The 8,040-nt window shown below is 38.0% G+C and overlaps 1 pseudogene; it reads right to left on the reverse strand.

Moving 5' to 3' along the window:
• Positions 1-2,110: 2,110 nt before the first annotated feature.
• LOC101607500 lies at positions 2,111-3,200 on the reverse strand (annotated as a pseudogene).
• Between the last annotated feature and the right edge of the window lie 4,840 nt (positions 3,201-8,040).

Genomic DNA, 8,040 nt, shown 5'->3' on the forward strand with positions numbered 1-8,040 from the left:
TCTATCTATCTATCTATCTATCTATCTATCTATCTGTCTGTCTGTCTGTCTGTCTGTCTGTCTGTCTGTCTTATATATTTTGGTAGCTCTGAGCTACATCTTCTTTTACTGGCATGAAAATGGAAAGTGGGAGTCTTTTATTCTCCTGAGGTAAATTCTATAGATTTGTTTGGATTTGACATGATGTATCACATATGCCCTTAGATTATTCCTTCCATTTGCTTATTTAATTACCTACTATATATCATTTATGACATGGAAGTGATTATATAGTCAAAATTCTTTCATTCCCAATGTTAAAATGTATTTGCTATAAAGCCTGTTTATACTTATATGGTGCATACATAATAACCTTTCATTAGATTGAAGGAATAACCTCCTAATACTAATCTATTAACATGCTTGGGATTTTATACAAAATTTTATATATTTAATGTGAACATCATTTCATTTTATACCTAATAATAATGCATAAGTTTTCTTATTTAAAACTTCTATTGACTCAATCCATTGTAATTTTATAAAATAAAACCAATGTGGAATCCCTGTTTGTCTTGGTGTCACATGACCATTGCTGTCTTGAAACAGAGCAGTAGTGATGCCACACTAGAGCCTCAGTAGATTGGGCTAATTAACATTCTCTCGTGGAGGGTGGGGAGGGAGTACTATGATACAAAACTCAAGATTCAAAAGCCACAGAAGCCTTCTTGAGATTTTACAAGAATTTCACAGCTGGGACAATATGGCCATGCATAGAATACCAGTACTCAGGAGGATGAGGGAAGAGAATAGCTAGGAGTTTGAATCTAGCCTTATAGAATAATGGCTTCTAGAACAGCATGGGCTACAAAGATCCTGTCTCAAAATATACAACCATCTATCAGATCATATTAAGCCCCAACCTTGTTCATAATGCATTATCTTATCCAAAACATCAACTGATTTGATTTCAAATATTTTATTCAGCACTATTGTGTTAAGTAAAACTGGCCTGTAATTTGCTTTTTGTATACATGTAGCTCTTCACAGGTGATGTGGTTGCTTAGCACAATTTTCTGTGTTCCTTTTTCTGGGCAATTCATTTGAGATTGGTATGTTTTCCTTGATTTTTTTTTTTTCAGCGTGCATGAGTGCTAACATGCCTGCCAATGACCATTTATTGAGTATTATGATACAACTGAGATTGTACAAAAGACAGTGGAAACAGTCTTGTACAACTGGCATACATTTCACAGTCAATTGTAAAAGAAGGATTAACAATTTCAATTGCCACTTTTCATAAATAGATTTCTGCAAACATTTTAATAGCTATAGTGTATTAAAGAGTTAAAAATATGCTGGTTAGAAAAAAATGAAAATATTATTTATTAAATGAATGAAACATGTGAGAATTTTAAATAATGAACTTTTTCTGTATTCAAGTCCTTGATATGTTTATTTACAGATTCACAGAATCTAGGACTCAAGTTATTTAAAGTTAGCAACTTCTTGGGGTTACTGAGAGGTAGAGTAATTATAAAAAAGAAACAACTTCAATTCTGCACAAAAGACTGCCTTGCATCCTAATTACTTTGTGAACCCCCAAAAGCACTATTTACATAGGCAAAGGCATATTTATTTAAAAGAAATATCAAATGTCCATCTCATCCCTCCATCAAACCTAACAAAATTAAACATCTGTCAATAGCAGCAAAGGTAATGAATGGTATGCTGATTTTAATAGTTCAAACCAGAAAAACATAAATACATAGATAAAAATGGACAACTGAATCATGTGGGATATTTATTCTTTCAATACTCACATAGAGGCACTGGATTAACACCAGCAGGGAATCTTGCTTTACTCCATCCAGGTTAGGGTTCCCAATAGCAAAGTGAAATGAAATTCAGCAAACTCTACATCAGTTCACTTAAAATAATTTGTCTTTAAATAACTGATTATTTTAGCAAAAACAGTCTGTAATTATAAACATACTAGAAGGGCATTCTCATGACTCTTGGAAGAACAAGCCTTGAGTCTTAGTCTTTGTAAGGAGATCGCACAGATGCATTGGTCAGTCATACTGGAGAACCCATCTTCAGGTCTCAGTTCAGTAGGCCGGGTACGTGTTCACCAGCCTACACAAGAGTCTAGGCAATCCCGCAGGCAACTTTCATAGTAACCTTTAGCAACATCAGTCAAGGTTGTGAATACAGTCAGCTTGTTGAGGACAGGTTTTGTCAATAGAACATCATACAAGGTTGCAAATGAGAGCTTCTCTTGGGTTGTGCAGTTTAGACACATCTTTGCAGGTGTTCTGCGATCATCAAGGAACAAGGTGTTTTTCCATCTGTCGTAATTTGTCTGCACTGTGAACCACCTACCATGCTTAGCATCAAGTTCATACACATCCAAAGACACTTTTCTTTCCTGAGTGATCACACAACCTTCCCCAGACTGGTTGCCCCCTAGGATAAAGTATGCTGGGGCCATTATCTTGGTCTTAGTCAATATATTCTTGGCTTCTGCATAGCTTGTGTTGTTTTCCAGAACTTATCTAGTAATAAATCCTACCCATGTAGCATCTTTCTTTCCCAGAATCCATTCTAAGACACCCAGATAACCACCAAATATTCGTACTGAAATGTTCATTTAGTGAAAGGCTAAATAGTCCTGGTTTGAATCCTGTTAACATGCCTACATGTCCAGCAAAGCTTGTACCCTTGAAAACAATGTTATTGTTTCTTTGGAAGTCCAAATTCACTGTAAGAGTCTTTAGTTCCTCAGTTATGACCCAGGTATTATTATTTATATTCCACCCAAGAAATATTCCAAAATCCATGTTTCTTCCATGTAGTAGAGGGCTTCTGTGTCTTCAGTTATTATTGAGGTACACATGGAAAACAATTCATAAAAAATGTTGAATGAAATAATTTTTCCTAAAGGTACCCCAGTGACATCTGCAATTCCCTTCATTTCCTCTTCATACAGGCCAGGAATTTTGCCAAGGAGACCAGGCCACTTTTGATCCACCATCTGCATAATTTTTCCACTTGGCACAAATGCATTTACTAAATTCTTCATGGAATTAACTATGACCTTTAGCATTGGTGCTTTGTGAGTCATTAATTCATGCCATCTTTTGTAGGGTGGTAAATTAAGGTTTATGGTGTACCATGGAATTGGTCCTCTATAGGTTGGTCAAGAAGGAGGGCAAGTTGATTTTCTGCAATGTTCAGTCTACTCTGGCTAGACATGCACAAGGACTGTTTCCTCTTGTGTGTCACGCTCATCCCTCACAGTCCCTCGCAGTTTGAGCTCGGTGGCCCTGTGACTTGCTCGTGGTCAGGGTCCCATGACCAGGCGGGAGGGCACAGCGTGCGGTGGGCGAGGCTGGCTTGGCTCAGAGGGCCTGCGACGGCCAGCTTCCTATGGAGACCTTCTCCTCACGTCACCTTCCTTGAATTTTTGATACAATTAAACAATTGTAGGAGCTCTTTCAACATTTTTTTTTCAGAATTTTTTCCCTAGTTGAATTTTGTCATGCTTCCAAAATTGTTCTTTCTACTTTCTGTGATTTTTTGGGAGATTTTATTCTGTTTAATTATTACTTGTATTGGAAACTGTAATATATAAATATATTGCAAGTTGATTGCATTCTCATCAAGTTATCCTTCTTTTCTTACCTCCTGTCTCCTGTACTCATTCCACATATATAATATTTCCATAACCATTCATTTTCAAATGTACTGTGACATACATTTAGGAATTTGGGATTTTCTGCATATGTTAGTTAAATGTGTCCTTTAACTTCCAACTATATGATGCTTCCTTCTCTTTTGTGTGTGTGTGTGTGTGTGTGTTTTATTAATTAGTTTTGTACTCAGCGAATACACTCAATTTGGTGCCATTGTTAGGTTCATCAATGTCCTACCCCTTTCCCCTGGCCCCTCCTTGTTGAGGTATATGGGTCATACATTGTGGAGTTAGCCCACAGTTATGAGTGGGATAAATGGCTCTGAATATCATGACCCAACATGTGACTCTGACATTCTTTCCGCCCCCTCTTCCCCAAAATTTCCCTGAGCCATGTTGGGTTCATTTTTGGTCTGTTTCAGTGATGAAGTGTTGGGCTGGATCTCTGATTTGGTAGGAGTTGATTTTCCTCTGTGTTGATCTCCTTCACCTTTGTGCTGGTACCTGGTTCACCAAGAAAACAGCACTCTTGCTTGTTTTGCCAATTGTTCTTAGTTTCACCTTGGACACTTTTGAGGTATTATGGGGTGGCTGTCTCCTTAGGATCTACATCTATCTGAAAAAGAGAAGCAGATTCTCCAACAGAGAGTAAGTTAGAAACAGACAAATGACAATAAACCTTACTTTTTTATACAGAATGTAATAGGTGTAGGCCCTCTTGTAGCTCACGATTGGTGGTGGTAGCTTGATAATGGAGAGAGTGCTTATGTTTGGATATGGTTCTGACTTGTTTCCCAGCAGCAGCTATGGTTCCTGTACCACTGAGGGAATCAATTAGCCAAATCAAGAGCAGTTGGTTTCCCACCATGGCTGTGTGCCACTATTGCACTTGTGAGCATCATGACAGGTTATTTGCTGCTAAGTAGGTTAGACCATGAGTTGCTTGGACAGATATTGGTCATTTTTCACCCGCCCATGTAGCACCTTCTGGCACTAGATGTGCTGACTGTCTGGGGACTATCTTCCAACTTCCAGCCATGCCATTCCATGTTACATGTCAACCACATAAGGTGTCTTCAGCAGTAGGGTCTTACCACTATCCTGTGGTGGGTCATTAAGTACAATGACAGAAATCTGTCTTTCTTTTAGGAAACCTTGTAGGTCTCTCTAATCAAAAGCTCACTGTGGATGATAGCCCCATGCTGGTACTGTAAGTTACAGGTCAGTGCCCACTAAGAAAAGGAAGGAAAAAATAAGACTTAGAGAAAAGAGAGAGAGAGGGAAGGAGAGAGAGAAGCTTTAGAAGTTAAAGGTCAGTCTTCATCATAACCTATCCAGTGTCTTGTGGCTCAAGTGTTCCCTCTAAGGGTCTGGTGAAGGTTTAGCCATTTGGTATGCCTTTTAGGATGTAGAATTTTATGGTACCATTGCCATTTGGGTCTAGATTAGTGTTTCCCACCCCCTCCTTTGCTCTCCTCTCCCTGCCCTCCCTTCCCACCCATCCTGTTATCTACTCCACAAGATGCTTGCTGGATATGTAAGGCATCTTGAGTAGATTTAGGATAGGTGCTGTAGATGAGTGAGACTATGTAGCGATTTTTTTTTCTTCTGTGATTGGGTAAGTTCACTAGGAATGATTTGTACCAGGAACGAACAATTTTTCCTCAAATTTCATTGTATCTTTTTTTTCTTACTGCTGTATAGAATTCCATATCTTAGTTATCCATTCTTCTAGTGATGGACATGTGGGTTGATTCCAGCTCTTAGCTATTACAAATTGAGCCACTACAAACATGGTTGAGCAAATCTCTCTGGCCTATGGTTTAATGGTTTTAGGGTAGATGCCCAGTAAGAGAATAACTGGGTCTGTTGCTATCTCTATAGTCAGCTTTTTCAGGAGTATCCATATTGCTTTCCAAAGTTGTTGTATCATCTTACATTCCCGTCAACAGTGGATGAGTGTTCCTAATTCTCCACATCCTTGCCAACATTTATTTTCATTTGATTTCTTTTTATTTTTTTTTTTTTGTTTTTTTGAGGTATGGTTTCACTCTAGCCCAGGCTGACCTGGAATTCACTATGGAGTCTCAGGGTGGCCTCTAACTTATGGTGATCCTCCTACCTCTGCCTCCCGAGTGCTGAGATTAAAGGTGTGCACCACCATGCCCGGCTCATTTGATTTTTTTAATGTTTGCTGTCCTTACTGGGGTAAGGTGGAATCTCATAGTTGTTTTAATTTGCATTTCCCTAATGATTAGGAATGACGAACATTTTCTTAAGTGCATGTTTGCCATTTGTATTTCTTCCTCTGTGAACTGCCTCTTAAGCTCTTTGTCCCATTTTGTGAGTGGGATGTTTAACTTTTTATTGTTTAGGTTTTAGAGTTCTTTGTAGATTCTAGAGATTAGGCCTCTGCCAATTGGATAACCAGCAAATATTTTCTCCCATTCTGTCAGTAATCTATTGGCTTTGCTTATTGTATGCTTGTATGTAAAGAAACTCTTCAGCTTCATGTGATCCCATTGGTTAAATAACTGTTTAAGATTGTGAACTACTGGGGTTTTGTTAAAGAAGACCTTTTCCATTCCTATATCATGGAAAGTACTTCCTATATTTTCTTCCAGTAGTAGTCAAGTTTCTGGTCTTATGTTGAGGTCTTTGATCCATTTGGACTTGAGTGTAGTGCATGGTGAAATGTGTGGATTAAGTTTTAATTTCCTGCATATGGTTATCCAGTTTGTCCAGCACCATTTGTTGAAGATGCTGTCTTTTTTACAGACAATATTGTTAGGGCCTTTGTCAAATATAAAGTAACTATTGTTGCCTGACCCAAAGTCTGTGTCCTCAAGTCTATTCCATTGGTCTATACTCCTGTTTTTATGCTAGTACCATGCTGTTTTTATTACTATGGCTTTGTAATATAGCTTTAGATCAGGTATGGTGTTGCTTCCAGAGGTATTTCTTTTGCTGAGGATATGTTTGGATATGTGAGGCCTTCTGTCAAATTTCTCTGAAATTTGAGGTCATTTTTTTCCTATCTCTGTGAAGAACACTGTTGGGATTTTAATTGGAATTACACTAAATCTATATATTGCCTTTGGTAGGATTGCCATCTTCACAATGTTAATTCTGCCTATCCAGGGGCATGGGAGCTATTTCCATTTTCTCAAGTCCTCTTCAATTTCCTTTTTGAGTATTTTTATGTTTTCATTGTATAGATCTTTCACTTCCTTGGTTAACGTTATTCCAAGGTATTTTATTATTTGGGTGCTATTGAAAATTGAACCATGTCCCTTATTTCTTTCTCTATATCTTTGCCATTTGCATATAGAAATGCTACTGATTTTCGTGCATTGATTTTGTGTCCTGCTACTTTGCTATAGGACTTAATCACCTTCAGGAGTTTTGGGATGGAGTCTTTCGGGTCTCTTACATATACAATCATGTCATCAGTGAATAGTGCTAACTTAACTTCATTCTTTCCAAATTGTATCCCTTTTATTTCTTTCTCTTTTCTTATTGCTTGAGCTAGGACTTCCAGTACTATATTGAAGAGCAGAGGTGAGAGTGGACAACCCTGTCTTGTTCCTGATCTCAATGGGAATTCCTCCAGTCTCTCTCCATTAAGTATTATTTGAACCTTTGGATCACTGTATATTGCCTTTATTATGTTAAGATATGAACCAACCATGTCAATTCTCTCCAATGTTTTGACCATGAAGTGATGTTGTATGTTGTCAAAGGCCTTTTCTGCATCTATTGAAATGATCATGTGATTTTTGTGTTTAACCTTGTTTATGTGGTGTATTACATTGACATATTTCAGTATGTTGAACCACCCCTGTGTTCCTGGGATGAATCCCACTTAGTCAAGGTGGATAATGCTTTTGATGTGCTTTTGGATTTAGTTTACGAGGACTTTGTTCAGGATCTTTTCTTCTAAGTTTATCAGGGAAGTAGGCCAGTAGTTTTCTTTTCTTGTGGCATCTCTGCCTGGTTTTGGAATTAGGGTGATACTAGCTTCATAAAAGGAGTTGGGTAGCGTTCCCTGTTCTCCAATTGTGTGGCACAGTTTAAGGAAGATTGGTTTGAGTTCTTCCATGAAGGCTTGATAGAATTCAGCTGAGAAGCCATCTGGTCCTGGACTCTTCTTTTTGGGGAGGTTTTTTATTACTTTCAATCTCAATGAGTGTGATAGGTTTGTTTAGGAGATTAATCTGCTCTGAGTTTAGCTTTGATAGATTGCATGCACCCTGGAATTTATCCATCTCTTATCCAGTTTCGTGCAGGAGAGGTTTTTGTAATAAGTCCTGATGATTCTCCCAATTTCACTTATGTCTGCTGTGATCTCTCCTTTTTCATTT

The sequence above is a fragment of the Jaculus jaculus genome, chromosome 4 (genome assembly GCF_020740685.1).
Source record: "Jaculus jaculus isolate mJacJac1 chromosome 4, mJacJac1.mat.Y.cur, whole genome shotgun sequence".
Lineage (NCBI taxonomy): Eukaryota > Metazoa > Chordata > Mammalia > Rodentia > Dipodidae > Jaculus > Jaculus jaculus.